This window comes from Neophocaena asiaeorientalis, unplaced genomic scaffold, assembly GCF_003031525.2.
Source record: "Neophocaena asiaeorientalis asiaeorientalis breed wild unplaced genomic scaffold, Neophocaena_asiaeorientalis_V1.1 scaffold114, whole genome shotgun sequence".
In the NCBI taxonomy this organism is placed as follows: Eukaryota; Metazoa; Chordata; class Mammalia; order Artiodactyla; family Phocoenidae; genus Neophocaena; species Neophocaena asiaeorientalis.
Window position 1 is genome coordinate 8,036,677 of NW_020173116.1, and position 15,554 is coordinate 8,052,230.

At 45.7% G+C, this 15,554-nt stretch overlaps 1 long non-coding RNA gene across 1 annotated transcript; it reads left to right on the forward strand.

Moving 5' to 3' along the window:
* The first annotated feature begins 6,948 nt into the window (after positions 1-6,948).
* Positions 6,949-11,390, forward strand: LOC112398967 (uncharacterized). The gene is made up of 3 exons (XR_003003130.1): positions 6,949-7,035; positions 9,212-9,362; positions 11,029-11,390. It is a non-coding gene; the product is annotated as an uncharacterized LOC112398967 (long non-coding RNA).
* The last annotated feature ends 4,164 nt before the right edge of the window (positions 11,391-15,554 follow it).

Below are 15,554 nucleotides of genomic sequence, written 5' to 3' on the forward strand. Positions count from 1 at the left end.
GGCTCACGGGCCCAGCCGCTCCGCGGCATGTGGGATCTTTCCGGACCGGGGCACGAACCCATGTCCCCTGCATCGGCAGGCGGACTCTCAACCACTGTGCCACGAGGGAAGCCCTGCAAAAGCTTTTTAGTTTGATTAGGTCTCATTTGTTTGCTTTTGCTTTTGTTTCCCTTGCCTGAGGAGGCATATAGCTGAGACTGGTGTCAAAGAGCTAACTGCCTATTTTTTCTCCTAGGAGTTTTATGGTTTTAGGTCTTATATTTAAGTCTTTAATCTGTTTTGAGTTTATTTTTGTTCATGGAGTGAGAAAGTAGTCCAGTTTGATTCTTTTGCATGTGTCACTGTCCAGTTTTTCCAACACCATTTATTAAAGAGGCTGTCTTGGGCTTCCCTGGTGGCGCAGTGCTTAAGAATCCGCCTGCCAATGCAGGGGACACGGGTTCGAGCCCTGGTCTGGGAAGATCCCACATGCTGCGGAGCAACTAAGCCCATGCACCACAACTACTGAGCCTGCACTCTAGAGCCCGCAAGCCACAACTACTGAGCCCGCATGCCACAACTACTGAAGCCCGTGCTCCTAGAACCCATGCTCTGCAACAAGAGAAGCACCGCAAGGAGAAGCCCCTGCACCGCAATGAAGAGTAGCCCCCGCTCACCACAACTAGAGAAAGCCTGTGCACAGCAATGAAGACCCAAAGCAGCCAAAAATAAATAAAATAAATGAATTTATTTTAAAAAAAAAGAGGCTGTCTTTTCTCCATTGTCTATTTTTGCCTCCTTTGTCATAGATTGACCATAAATGCGTGGGTTTATTTAGGGGTTCTCTGTTCTGTTGCATTTGTCTTTGTGTCTGTGTTTATGTCAGTACTGTAGCTTGTAGTACAGTTTGAAATGAGGGAGCATGATACTCCAGCTTTGAGCTTCTTTCTCAAGATTGTTTTGGCTGTTCAGGGTCTTATGTGTTTTCATACAATTTTTATTTTATTTTATTTTTTTGCAGTACGTGGGCCTCTCACTCTTGTGGCCTCTCCCGTTGCGGAGCACAGGCTCCGGACGTGCAGGCTCAGCGGCCATGGCTCACGGGCCCAGCCACTCCGCGGCATGTGGGATCTTCCTGGACTGGGGCACGAACCCGTGTCCCCTGCATCGGCAGGCAGACTCTCAACCACTGTGCCACCAGGGAAGCCCAAGTTTTATTTTATTTTTTCCTCATTTCATTGATTGATTGAAGTATAGTTGATTTACAATATTGTATTAGTTTCAGGTGTACAGCAAAGTGATTCAGTTATATATATATATACTTTTTTTTCCTGGTTCTTTTACATTATAGGTTATTACAAGGTATTGAATATAGTTCCCTGTACTATACAGTAAATCCTTGTTGTTTATCTATTTTACATATAGTGGTGTGTATCTATTAATCCCATGCTCCTAATTTATCCCTCCTCCACCTTTTTCCCCTTTGGTAACCATAAGTTTGTTTTCTATGTCTGTGAGTCTGTTTCTGTTTTGTAAATAAGCTCATTTGTATTGTTTTTTCGATTCCACATCTAAGTGATATAATATTTGTCTTTCTCTGTCTGGCTTACTTCATTGATTATGATAATCTCTAGGTCCATCCATTTGCTGCAAATGGCAATATTTCATTTTTTTCCATATAAATTTTAGAATTATTTGTTCTAGTTCTGTGAAAAATGCCATTGGTATTTTGATAGGGATTGCAGTGAATCTGTAGACTGCATGGTACATCTTTCCATTTGTTTATGTTGTCTTCAGTTTCTTTCGTCAAAGTCTTGTAGTTGTCCAAGTATAGTCTTTTACCTCCTTGGTAAGATTTGTTTCTAGGTATTTTATTCTTTTTAAAGCATTTGTAAATGGGATTGTTTTCGTAATTCACTTTCTGATAGTTCTTTGCTACTGTACAAAATGCAACAGATTTCTCTATATTAATTTTGTATTCTGCAACTTTATTGAATTCATTTATTAGTTTTAATAGTTTTTGGGGTGTGTGTGTAGGATTTTCTATATATAGTATCATGTCATCTGCAAACAGTGACAGTTTTACTTCTTCCTTTCCAATTTGAATTCCTCTTATTTCTTTTTCTTGTCTGATTTCTCTGGCTAGGACTTCCAATACTGTGTTGAATAGAAATGGACAGAGTAGGCATCCTTGTCTTGTTCCTGATCTTTGAGGAAATTCTTTCAGCTTTTCACCATTGAGTATTATGTTAACTGTGGGTTTGTCATATATGGCCTTTATTAAGTTGAGGTATGTTCCCTCTACACCCACTTTGTTGAGATGTTGAATTTTGTCAAAAGGTATTTCTGCATCTATTGAGATGATCATATGGTATTTATTCTTCAATTTGTTAATGTGCTGTATCACATTGATTGATTTATGCAGATATTGAACCATTGTTGTATCTCTGGAACAAATCCCACTTGATCATGGTGTATGATCCATTTAATATATTGTTGTATTCAGTTTGCTAATTTTATTGAGGATTTTCGCATCTATGTTCATCACTGATATTGGCCTATAAATTTCCTTTTTTGTGATGTCTCTATCTGGTTTTCATGACAGGGTGATGCTGGCATCATAGATGGGTTCAGAAGCATTCCTTCCTCTGCAATTTTCTGGAAAAATTTGAGAAGGATAGGCTTAGCTCTTCTTGAAATATTTGGTCAAATTTACCTGTGAAGCCATCTGGTCCTGAACTTTTGCTTGTTGGGAGGGATTTTTTTGTTTCTTTTTAAATTACTGATTCAATTTTATTACTGGTAACTGTTCTGTTCAGATTTTCTTCTTCCTGATTCAATCTTGGGGGATTATATGTTTCTAGGAATTTATCCATTTCTTCTAGGTTGTCCATTTTATTGGCATATAATTATTTATAGTAATCTCTTGTAATCCTTTGTGTTTCTGTGGTGTCAAGTGTAACTTCTAATTCGTTTCTGATTTTATTTATTTGGGCCCTCTCTTTTCCTCTTGATGAGTCTGGCTAATGGTTTATCGATTTTGTTTATGTTTTCAAAGAATGAGCTCTTAATTTCATTAATCGTTTTTTATTGCTTTTTAAGTCTCTATTTCATTTATTTCTGTTCTGATCTTTATTATTTTTTATTCTACTAACTTTAGGTATTTTTTTTCTTTTTCTAATTCCTTAGGAGTAAGGTTAGATTGTTTATTTGAGATTTTTCTTGTTTCCTGAGGTAGGCTAATGTTGCTATAAACTTCCCTCTTAGAACTGCTTTTGCTGCATCCCATTGATTTTGGATCATTGTGTTTCCATTTTCATTCGTCTCTGGGTATTTTTTGATTTCCTCTTTAATTTCTTCAGTGACTTATTTGTTGTTTATGTGCATGTTGGGTGTATTTTTGGCAATTTTTATGTTTATGTTTTTGGCAGTTTTTTTCTTGTAGTTGATTTTTCTTATGATTATGGCCAGAAAAGATGTTTGATATGATTTCAATCTTCTTAAATTTATTGTAACATATATTATATAATATATATATGATTTTTTTTGGCCATGCTCTGTGGCTTGTGAGACCTTAGTTCCCCGACCAGGGATCAAACCTGTGCCCCCTGCAGTGGAAACGCTGAGTCCTAACCACTGGACCTCCAGGGAATTCCCTATATATGATTATTTTAAGTTGATGGTCTCTTAAGTTCGAATGCATTCTGATAGTCCTGCATTTCCACTCCTGCACCCCCACCATATTTAATGTTGTTAACATCATCTTTTATATCTTTTTGTTTTGTGTATCCCTCAACTACTTATTGTGGAGGTAGATGATTTTACTACTTTTGTCTTTTGGTCCACTACCTTACTGTATATTTGCTTTTACCAATGAGCTTTTTCCTTCTGTGATTTTCATATTTCCAGTTGTCGTCTTTTTTTTCCACTTAGAGATGTCCTTTTAAATTTTCTTGTAAAGCTTGTTCAGTGGTAACTCTTTTAGTTTTTCCATGTCTGTTAAACTCTTTTTCTTTCCCTCAAATCTGAATGATAGCTTTGTGGAGTAGAGTATTCATAGTTGTAGGTGTTTTCCTTTCACCACTTTGAACATATCATGCCCACTCCCTTCTGGTCTGCAAAGTTTCTGCTGAAATGTCAGCTGATAGCCTTATGAGAGTTTCCTTGTACATAGCAAGTTGCTTTTCACTTGCTGCTTTTAGGATCCTCTTTTGATCTTTATTATTTTTTTCTTTTTCTTTAAATTTTTATTGGAGTATAGTCTTTTTAAAAAATATTTATTTATTTAAATTTTATTTTGGGCTGCATCGGGTCTTAGTTGCAGCATGCGGGATCTTCCATTGTGGCATGTGGGCTCCTCACTGCGCCAGGTGAGCTTCTCTTTAGTTGCAGTGTGCAGGCTCCAGAGCGTGCAGGCTCCAAAGCACATGAGCTCAGTAGTTGTGGTGCACGGGCTCTCTAGTTGTGGCCCATGTGCTCAGTAGTTATGGCGCACGGGCTTAGTTGCCCCGTGGCATGAGGGACCTTAGTTCCCTGACCAGGGATTGAACCCACATCCCCTGCATTGGGAGGCAGATTCTTAACCACTGGACCACCAGGGAAGTCCCTGGAGTATAGTCTTTATCTTTAATTTTTGCCATTTTAATTATGTCTTGGTGGAGACCTTTCTGGGTTCATCTTGTTTGGGACTCTGTACTTTCTGTATCTGGATGTCTGTTTCCTTTCCCAGGTTAGTGAAGTTTCAACTATTATTTCTTCAGATAAGTTCTCTGGCCCTTTATTTCACTCTTCTCTTTCTGAGACCTCTGCAATGTGAATGTTAGTATGCTTGATGTTGTCCCAGAGGTCTCTTAAACTATCCTCATTTAAAAAAATTCTTTTTCCTCTTTTATGTTCAGCTTGGGTGATTTCCACTCCTCTGTCTTCCAGTTTGTGGATCCATTCCTGTGTATCACCTAATTTACTGTTGATTCCTTCTAGTGTATTTTTTATTTCAGTTTTTGCATTCTTCAGCTCTGTTTGGTTCTTCTTTATATTTTTAAACTCTTTCTTAAACTTCTCATTGTATTCCTCCAATTTTCTCCTGAGTTTGTTGAGCATCTTTTTTTTTTTTTTTTTTTTTTTTGCGGTATGTGGGCCTCTCACCGTTGTGGCCTCTCCCGTTGCGGAGCACAGGCTCCGGACGCGCAGGCTCAGCGGCCATGGCTCACGGGCCTAGCTGCTCCGCGGCATGTGGGATCTTCCCGGACCGGGGCACGAACCCGTGTTCCCTGCATCGGCAGGCGGACTCTCAACCACTGCGCCACCAGGGAAGCCCTGTTGAGCATCTTTATGATCATTACCTTAACTCTTTATGAGGTAGATTGCTTATCTATACTTCAGTTAGTTCTTCTTTGGGGGTTTTGTCTTATTCCTTCATTTGGAACATACTCATTTGTTTCCACGTTCCACCTAATTCTCTGTGTTTATTTCTAAGTATTAAGTAGGTCAGTTATGTTTCCCCATCTTAGAGACGTGGCCTTGTGTATGAGACTTCCCATGGGGCCCAGCAGCACAGTCCTCTCTGGTCACTTGAGCTATGTGCTCAGGTGGGCTCTTTTGTTGTGGCAGGGCTGGCTACTGTGGATGTGCTGGTAGGTGAAGCTGGCCCCTGACTTGGTTGGCTGCCGGGCCCTGCCTTGTGCTTGCTGGTGTTGGGGGGCTGGGGCCTGGTGTGGCTGGCTGCACAGCCTGGGGGGGTCCTGGGACTGCTGCCAGCCCGTTGGTGGGCAGGCAGGCCTCCGGCGCTAACAGACTAGAGGGAGGACTCCAAAATGGTGCTTGCCAGCCCCAGAGTCACTGTGGTAGAACAAGATCCCCAAAATGGCTGCTGCCAGCATCTATGTTCCCGGTTGCCTCCTTCCTCTCTGGGAGCCTCTCCAAGATCAGCAAGTGGGTATAACCAGTGTCCTTTCAAATTACTGCCTCTGTGCTGGGGCTCAGAGTGTGTGAGATTTTGCATGTGTCCTTTAAGAAGAGAGTCTGTTTCCTACAGCTCTTTAGCTCTTCCGTAGGCAAACCCCGCTGGCCTTCAAAGCCAGGCATTCTGGTGGCTCATCCTCCCAGTGCAGGAGCCTGGGGCTGGGGATCCCGATGTGGGGTTTGGACCCCTTGCTCCTTGGGGAGAACCTCTACCGTTGTGATTATCCTCCTGTTTGTGGGTCACCTTGCCTGGGGAGTGGGTACTGACTATACCCTGTCTCACTGTGGTTCCTTCTTTATAGCTTTAGTTGTGGGAAGTCTTTTCTACTAGTCTCCAGGTCATTTTCATAGACAGTTCTTCTGGAAACAGTCATGACTTTGGTGTGCCCCTGGAAGGAGATCAGCTCAGGGTCTTCCCACTCTGCCATCTTGGCCACATACCTCAAGAAACATTTTTTTTATAGTATTTTGTGGTTTCTGAATTGTTTTCACGAACATTATGTTATCAGTGAGGTAGGTCTTATTATTTCTATTTTATACTAGTTGAGACTGGGGTCGGAGAGGCTCAGCAGCTATTTGAAAGGTTCTGGCTGAGCCCTGTAAGGGTGCTCCCTGACCAGCAGCAGCAGCGTCACTCTGCTGTGAGTGATGAAATGTGAGAAATGCGCGTTCTCAGCCCCCACTCCCTAGACTTCCTGAATCAGAAACTCTGGGGTGGAGCCCAGCGATCTGTGTTTTAACAAGGCCTCCTGGTGATTCTGAAGCACACTCCAGGGTGAGAACCACACCTCAGTCTACCCAGGAATTTGTTAGGTTAAAAAAATAAACGAAAACAAAACAGTGATGTCCGTTTGGACCTTTCTCCAAAATCCTAACTCCTCACTTTGACTCTAGAGGCAGTTACTTTCATCATGAAAACAGAACTAATCACAGCTGCTGGGTGCTTTTAGATGAACCCATTTTGTCTTTTGTCTTTTGTAGGTCCCATTGCAGAGGAGAAGAGGGATAAAGAATCCTCTCTATTCAACAGGGATGTAAGTGATGAGCAGTTAACAAGCATAAATAAAGGAACACTTCCAGAAGCAATCAGTCCAGGTAATAACCTATAGAGTGTGAGCTAAATAAGGTGCCTACATATGGATGACTTCACAATGCAACTGTTTGCCTTTCACGGTGTTTTAATGGACTAGATGTCAGCACACCTTTAATTTACCCATGAAAGCATATGATCTACAGTTAAAAATATGCATTAAACTAACTCTAGGAATTTGGCACCCACCCTTTCAAAAATATGCTGCTTTTTTTTTTTTTTTTTTTTTTTTTTGCGGTACGCGGGCCTCTCACCGTTGTGGCCTCTCCCATTGCGGAGCACAGGCTCCGGACGCGCAGGCTCAGCGGCCATGGCTCATGGGCCCAGCCGCTCCGCGGCATGTGGGATCTTCCCAGACCGGGGCACGAACCCGTGTCCCCTGCATCGGCAGGCGGACTCTCAACCACTGCGCTACCAGGGAAGTCCAAAGATGCTGCTTTGATGTTGTTTCTACAAGCCAGGGTCATCCATAACATGGGCATCATAATCACAGTCCTTGACATTACTGAGCACTGATGCTTTCTACCAAACAGGAGGGATTAAATGCCAAAGGTTAACCTAGTCCTTGATCTTCATCCTTGGATTACTTGAGGCTGGGCCCATTCAGAGTGAGTAGAAACTTGCCATCATGGCAACGTGCTGGTACCAAGTCCAGGACGCTCCCTCCATGTAGCTACCCACTAACAGAATTATACCTGGTTGTCACTTCCTGACTCTAAGAAATTAAATGCTGAATTATTCCAACAGAGCCCTTAAAGCTGCTTGATGCCGCTGCCTCTTGACATAGCATCGATGCAGGTGGGAAGTTGGACGTGCCTCAGTTTTCTCCCCATAACCCAAGAAGGCCCTTGGCCAGTATGTCCCGCCTGCGTCACTAGGCTCCCCTCAGCAGCTCTCCACATCTGATTCCTATCATTGTACCTCTGTGCCCCATTTCCCTGATTCCTTTATCTTTTTGGGGTCACATTACAAATGGGGTAACAGAAGCTCTGAGTCCCCAGTGGCAGCTGAGGACTCCTTCCTTTGAGATCTAGCTAAGATTGCCTTGTACAGTATTCCCAAGCCCATATGCAGTGGCATTCCAAATCTACCCTCAAGGTTTCTACGAGTCCCTAAAGGGTTGAGAAAGCTTGGGATCATCTTGGCATCATGTTTGCCTTATGTCTTGAAATTCCCCCAGAGCTACACACCCGAGGCAGATAATGTATATGGCAGAATTACCTGGAGCTGGGGGTGGGGGTGGGGGAGGAGGGATGAGGGACAGCAGAGAAGAGGTTGTATCACTGCCCTGTGAAAGCTTCAGACTGAATACTTGACTCCATTTTTTTTTTTTTTTTGAAGCATAGTTGATTTACAATATTGTTAGTTTCTGGTATACAGTAAAGTGATTCAGAATATACCTATACATATATACACACACAACACACACACACACACATATACATATGTATTCTTTTTCAGATTCTTTTTCATTATGGTTTATTACAGGATATTGAATATAGTTCCCTGTGCTATACAGTAGGACCTTGTTGTTTATCTGTTTTATATATGGTAGTTTATATCTGCTAATTCCAAACTCCTGATTTTTCCCTTCCCCGCCTTCCCCTTTGGTAACCGTAAGTGTTTTCTATGTGAGTCTGTTTCTGTTTTGTAAATAAGTTCATTTGCATCGTTGTTTTAGATTCCACATATAAGCGATATCATATGATATTTGTCTTGGTCTGACCTACTTCACTCAGTATGACACTCTCTAGGTCCATCTGTGTTGCTGCAAATGGCATTAGTTCACTCTTTTTTATGGCTGTTGACTCTGTTTTTCTTTTTTTTAGATTTATTTATGGCTGTGTTGGGTGATTCCATTTTTCTTAAAAGCCATTGTAGCGGGACTTTTCACCTCCCGTAGTGGCCCCGTCTCCTCCCTCCATCTTCACTCTCCTCACCTCCAAACTGGTTGCTTTGCTGTTTGCCAGCTCATACCCTCAGCATCTCACCTCCACCATCAAAGGTTAGGAATGTCTTTTCCTAAACACAGCCAGTTTATTCCCCAAGAGGACTTGTGGAACCAGCAGCTAAGATGCTAAGGTTTTCATTCTGGCTCCAAGCAGAACCAACCAGGTGTCCCTACAAAGGCGTACAGGGTCATCGCTCTCTGCTTACTCGGCCGTGTGTCTTCTCACTTAGATGTTCCAAGCAGGAGTATGCCATGCGCACAGCTTCTGCACTTTCTGCAGAGGGACATCAGCATCGCCGCTGTCTCGGTGGCAGGAATCCTCACGGCCACAGTGTCGCTGCTGCTGGCGTTGGTCACGTACATCAGGAAGAAACAACCATTGTGAGTAGCTCTTAGCACCCGCCTTCCTTCCAAGAACTCACAGATTTTTGTACCGACGTTGCCCTAGAATTTCCTCTGACCCTGGATTCAGGAGGACAGTGGGGACCTCTGAGCCTGGTTGTATGTCAGCATCGCTGACATGCCTCCTAGACGTGCAGGTCACCCAGGCCATTGGTCTTCGGACCCTGCCTTGTGGTTCTGATGCACAGCTGGGTGCGGGGTTTCCTGGTTTGGGCCATCCTCTCCTCTGAAGGCCACCGGAGGTGAGGCCGCACCTCTTCCCATACTGAGGGCCACTGAAAGACGAGATGGTGCAGCCTCTGGCTGGAAGATTGGAAAACAGGAATATGGATGTAGAAAAGAAAGGCAAAGTATAGCTCTAGGTGTGTGGGGGCGGATGAGGCTGAGGAGGAGAGGAGAGGAGGCTGACGTTCGGCTCGTTCACACTGCTGCAGCCGTGCTGATGGTTAGAATATTGGAAGACGCCTCTGTTGGTTGGTAAACAGCCCCTTCCCAGGACCTCCCCACACTTCCCAGTCTTCCCTGTGACCCAGCAAGTGAAGGGTTAATGGCTGGTGCGGAGGGGCGGAGGGGTGCGGTGAGAGGGCCTCCAGGGCTCTGCTCCATCAGTGGCCATTTTCAATAGTCAGTGTATGTCTGTACCACTTGTTAAGTACTTCAACTATCCCCCTGATGAGAGGGCTCAAGCACAGTGGCTCTAACCAGGAGCAGGCACTAGAAAGCAAAGGGTTTACAAGATTATGCATTTGCAGTAATTGCACCTCGAAATTATGTGCCTTGGTCTGTATCCCTTGGGACCCACATTCCTGATCACGGGGAAAAGCAGCTCTCCAAGGCCCCTCACGTCCTGCCCAGCACTGTGTCGGGTCCTCGGCCTGTCCACAGAGAGAGGACGCCGTGGTGTGTGATGAGGGGTGAAGTGTCCACCCCCCATCGCATCCCTGCCAAACTCTGCAGTATTTAAATTTCCCCACAAGAGTTGCATTGCTTTCCCTAAGTGTCCTTGAAAATGCCAGGCTCCCGGGACGGGTAACCCATTCCGGCCAGCCACCATCGCCTCCCACCCAGCTTTCTGGGAGAGCAGAGAGAGAGCAGTGGGTCCCCTGAAGCGAAAGGGGAATCCTGAATATGGCAGAAGTTAGAGAAGATTTAAAGCCCTCTTGGAAATAAGTTTGATCGGCTTCACGGTTCTGACTGGGGCTTATCCATCGGATTCACCATTTCCCTTCCGTGTCTCTCAGAGGTATCAGAAGAAGTGGTGAAGGGGAATTCCCTGGCAGTCCAGTGGTTAGGACTCTGCGCTCTCACTGCGGAGGGCCCGGGTTCGATCCCTGGTCAGGGAACTAAGATCCTGCAAGCAGCGTGGTGCAGCGGGGCGGGGTGAAGTGGTGAAGACTGGCTCCATCCCACAGAGATGAATCAAAGCTGCGGAGAGCCTGCGTTAGTTATGAGAACGTGGTGGGAAAGGATTTTCCCAGAGACTCTGTGGTGCCCCGAGGTTCACACACGACAAGCCTTCCTGATGGGAAGTACATAGAGTCCTCACCCCTCAGAAACATCAGCCTCTATTTCCCCCCACGGAGTAGCCGGTAGGAATTGCTACACATTTAGCTGTGCAGTACAGTTCCTGTGTGTTTTGTTTTAGATCTCCTCCAGCAAACATGACCTACAATATTTTTATAATGAATGGAAAGACTTGGTGGCAAAAGTCTCAAGAAAAGAAGACCAGAAAACATGGAGGAAAACAGGAACAGTTGAAGTTACATTCCAGTGTCTAAGCCAGGTGATGGGGCCAGCCAACCAGCACCCAAAGCCGTGATGCGAGGCGATTCTCCATCCGGACTCCGTGGAGAGGCAGTTGGATTTCTGGCTGTGAGGTGCACCCTGCAAAATGTTTACCTTTTCCTCTCAACTTTGAATGGACCAAGAAAATTTTGACCACAGAATGCTCATAATGGTAATGGCGTTAATGACTAGTACAGGAGACTTAGCACATTTCCCCAAAGACTGACCTGACACACAATGGATTCATTTATTAAAGCAGTGCTTCATTTTCTCAGCCGTTCATTGAACAGATATGAATTGAACACCCCATATACAGACAATATCAAAATACATGAGGCAACCAAAGATACTCGAATCAGCAGGCATGGCCCTCGCGGGTTTCTGAGGACATGGCAGGCAGCTGGCTGAGGCCCTTTGGTAGTCGGTCTATGCCTCTCTGTCCCCATGGCCAAAGGGGCCAGGGGTCTGAGGGCTGGGGTCCAGAGGAGAAAGGTGAGAAGCGGGGGACTCAAGTTGGTGTTGCAGGCTCAAGAGAGCAGCCATTGCAGCTCAGGCAACTCTCGCCCCTACACTGGAAGGCAGGGTCCAGAGAGAAGGACGCTGCCCCACCCCCCGTCCCCCCCCCCCGGAAGGGAGGGTCCTGAGGCTGGGGTAGGATGTGTTCCGCCACACGTGCGGCCACAGCGGCCCCTCAGGTCCACGTGCTCCAGGTCTGATTCATGCCTTCTCGCCTCGACCTGAAGAGAATGCACACTGTCTTGTGGTGCCAGTCAGGGGATGCAGAAGGGGCAGTGGGGGAGCCCAGCCACGAGCACGCTGGCGGGGGCGTCTCAGCCGCACTAGGAAGGGTGAGGACGGGAGCGAGATCTGAGGTCAGAGATGCAAAGAAGGGGTGTGGCCTAAGCCAAGGGTCCGAATCAAGGGGTGGGGGGACCTGGCTGAAGACACCCGTGAGGGGCATGGCCTGAGGGCCCAAGCGAGGGCTTGACTTGAAGGGGTTTGGGGTGGGGCGTGTTAGCTGGGGAGGGAACGGGGCTCTAGGGAGGAGGTGGCCTCGCGAGGACCGAGGGCACACCGTGCTGGACCTGCCAACAACGGGTAGACTGGAGCGCAGATGGAGAACCCGGGAGGGGTGCGTCAGGGAGGGCATGGTCCAGGGACCAGAGGCGTGGCCGGGACGTAAGGGCATGGCTGGTGTTCACCCCTCCCGGGGGGAGAATGTCCTCTGGCGCAGGGATGTTGTTGGCTGCTCCTGTTGTAGGAAACATCTGCAGTTTCCCCAGAGGTAGACCTCTTGCAGGCCAAGACGCCCGCCCAGGCTCGTACTCCCCCTGGCTGGAGAGGACCCAGGCCTCCTGCTAGCTGCCAGCCTCCACACTCCTTTCCTGGGTCTCAACAAGTCTCTTGGGTCACCTTCCCGGCTTCAGCCTGGGACCCATCCTCCACCTTAATAAGCTACACTTACTGAGACCCTGTTATGTGTGTAAACTCTCTATCCATATTGAAGTATAGTTAATTTACAATGTTATGTTAATTTCTGCTGTACAGCAAAGTCATTCAGTTATACATATGTATATTCTTTTTTAATATTCTTTTCCATTATGGTTTATCATAGGATATTGAATATAGTTCTCTGTGCTCTACAGTAGAACCTTGTTGTTTATCCATTCTATATATAAAAGCTTACATCTGCTAACCCCAGCCTCCCATTGCATCCCTCCCCCAACCCCCTCCCCCTTGGCAACCACCAGACTGTTCTCTATGTCCATAATTCTATTTCTGTTTCATGGATATGTTCACTTGTGTCATATTTTAGATTCCACATATAAGTGACATCATATGGTATTTGTCTTTCTCTTTCTGACTTACTTCACTTAGTATGATAATCTCTAGGTCCGTCCATGTTGCTGCAAATGGCATTATTTTGTTCTTTTTTATGGCTTAGCAGTATTCCATCGTATATATGTACCACATCTTCTTTATCCATTTATCTGTCGATGGACATTTAGGTTGTTTCCATGTCTTGGCTATTGTGAATAGTGCTGCTATGGACATAGGGGTACATGTATCATTTTGAATCGTAGTTTTGTCTGGTTATATGCCCAGGAGTGGGATTACTAGATCATATGGTAATTCTATTTTTAGTTTTCTGAGGACCCTCCATACTGTTTTCCACAGTGGCTACACCAACTTACATTCCCACCAACAGTGTAGGAGGGTTCCCTTTACTCCACACCCATTCCAGAATTTGTTATTTGTAGACTTTTTCATGATGGCCATTCTGACTGGTGTGAGGTGGTACCTCATTATAGTTTTAATTTGCATTTCTCCAATAATCAGCAACGTTGAGCATCTTTTCATGTGCCTGTTGGCCACCTGTATTTCTTGGAGAAATGTCTATTTAGGTCTTCTGCCTATTTTTTGATTGGATTGTTTGTTTTTTTTTGTTGTTGAGTTGTATGAGCTGCTTATATATTTTGGAAATTAAGCCCTTGTCGATCACATTGTTTGCAAATATTTTCTCCCATCCTGTAGGTTGTCTTTTCATTGTGTTTATGGTTTCCTTTGCTGTGCAAAAGCTTGTAAATTTGATTAGGTCCTATTTGTTCATTTTGTTTTTATTTCTATTGCTTTTGGAGACTGACCTAAGAAAACATTGGTATGATTTACGTCAGAGAATGTTTTGCCTAGCATTTCTAAAAAGCTAGTCTACCCCCAGATCCCACTTGTGACACCTCTTTCAAAGGTCTGTCTTGGGCTTCCCTGGTGGCGCAGTGGTTGAGAGTCCGCCTGCCGATGCAGGGGACGCGGGTTCGTGCCCCAGTCTGGGAGGATCCCACATGCCGCAGAGCCGCTGGGCCCGTGAGCCGTGGCCGCTGAGCCTGGGCGTCCGGAGCCTGTGCTCCGCAACGGGAGAGGCCACAGCAGTGAGAGGCCCGCATACCACACACACACACACACAGAAAAAAAAAAAAAAGGTCTGTCTTATCCCAGCCCTGCCTTGGGCTTCCTCTCCACAGAGAGGCATTGTAATGTAACTGGATGAACCTTGGGCCGCTCTTGGGAGACCTCAACTCATCTCCCCTCTGTGGGCCTCAGTTTCCTCTTCTACAGGATGGGCAGCCTAAGGTTTGCCTTGCCTACATTGCAGAGTTGTAAAGGGCAAGTAACAGAGTCAACATGAAATGACTTGCATAAAATGCCCTGTCGCTGGGTAATAATGACTACATCTCTGTGAATCAGACACTAGGCCCAGCACTTTACATATATCAACCAATTTACAGAGAGTAAATCATTTCCCCCTTTGCTTTTAGGGATGGAAGATGTTTCTTCTGGAAAAAGAAAGAAAGAAAAGAAAGACTGAATTCAATGTAGTTCAGTGCCCACTGTATGTGCCACACCCACACCTCTATATTGCCCCTCCCCCCTCTTCCCATTGATAAACATTAGTTTGTTCTCTATACCTTTTGAACTGAAATTTTAATAGCTGCTCTATCTCCCTTTGAGTTAACATAGCTCTAGCTTGGACATAGCCTGAGTACATTTGAATGGTGGCCCCTGAAAAGATAGTCCACATCCAAATCCCTAGACCCTGTTACCTTCTTTGGAAAAAGGGTCTTTACAGATGTTATTAAGGATCTTAAAATGAGATAATCTGGATCACCTGGGTGGGTCCTAAATCCAAGGACAAGTGTCACAAGAGACAGAAGAGGAATAGACACGCAGAGAAGACAGAGGTAGAGATTGGAGTCATGTGGGCACAACTGAGGAAGCCAAGGATTGCTGACAGCCCCCAGAAGCTGGAAGAGGTAAAGTGTTTCTCCCCTAGAGCCTCCAGACCTACTGGGGCCCTGATGACACCTTGATTTCAGACGTGTGGCCTCCAGAATGTGATGGTAAATTTTTGTTGTTTTAAACCACCCAGTTGGTGATAATTTATTGTGGCAGTCCTAGGAAACAAATACATGGCCATATGAACTGTCTCTGATACTTGAGTCTTGAGGGCACGTAGGATTCGGCTGGAGGGACGCTGGGGATTGAGGCGGTGAAGAGAGGGGGATTGTGTTTAGGGCATCAAGGGAAGTGCACAGTGGTGGGGCAGACCCTGTGGTTTGTGGCTGGCAGGTTTGCAGTTTCCTGGGGACAGCTGGTGGGGAGCCCTGGAACCCCTGGATCCCTGGGCCCGTTTTATGCTGGTCTGGGCAGCATCACTCAGCAGCTGCCCAGAAGCCCTCACCACCAGGGAGGGAGGGACCGTGGAAGGAGGTGAGGGGAAGGCACTTCCTGAGAGCCTTCTGTAAAAACCCCCTGCCAGCCAGGCCTAGCGCAGGGGGTGGGGTTGGGGGTGGAGAGGAGAAGCATTGGGTGGGAGGGGGTGAGAGAATA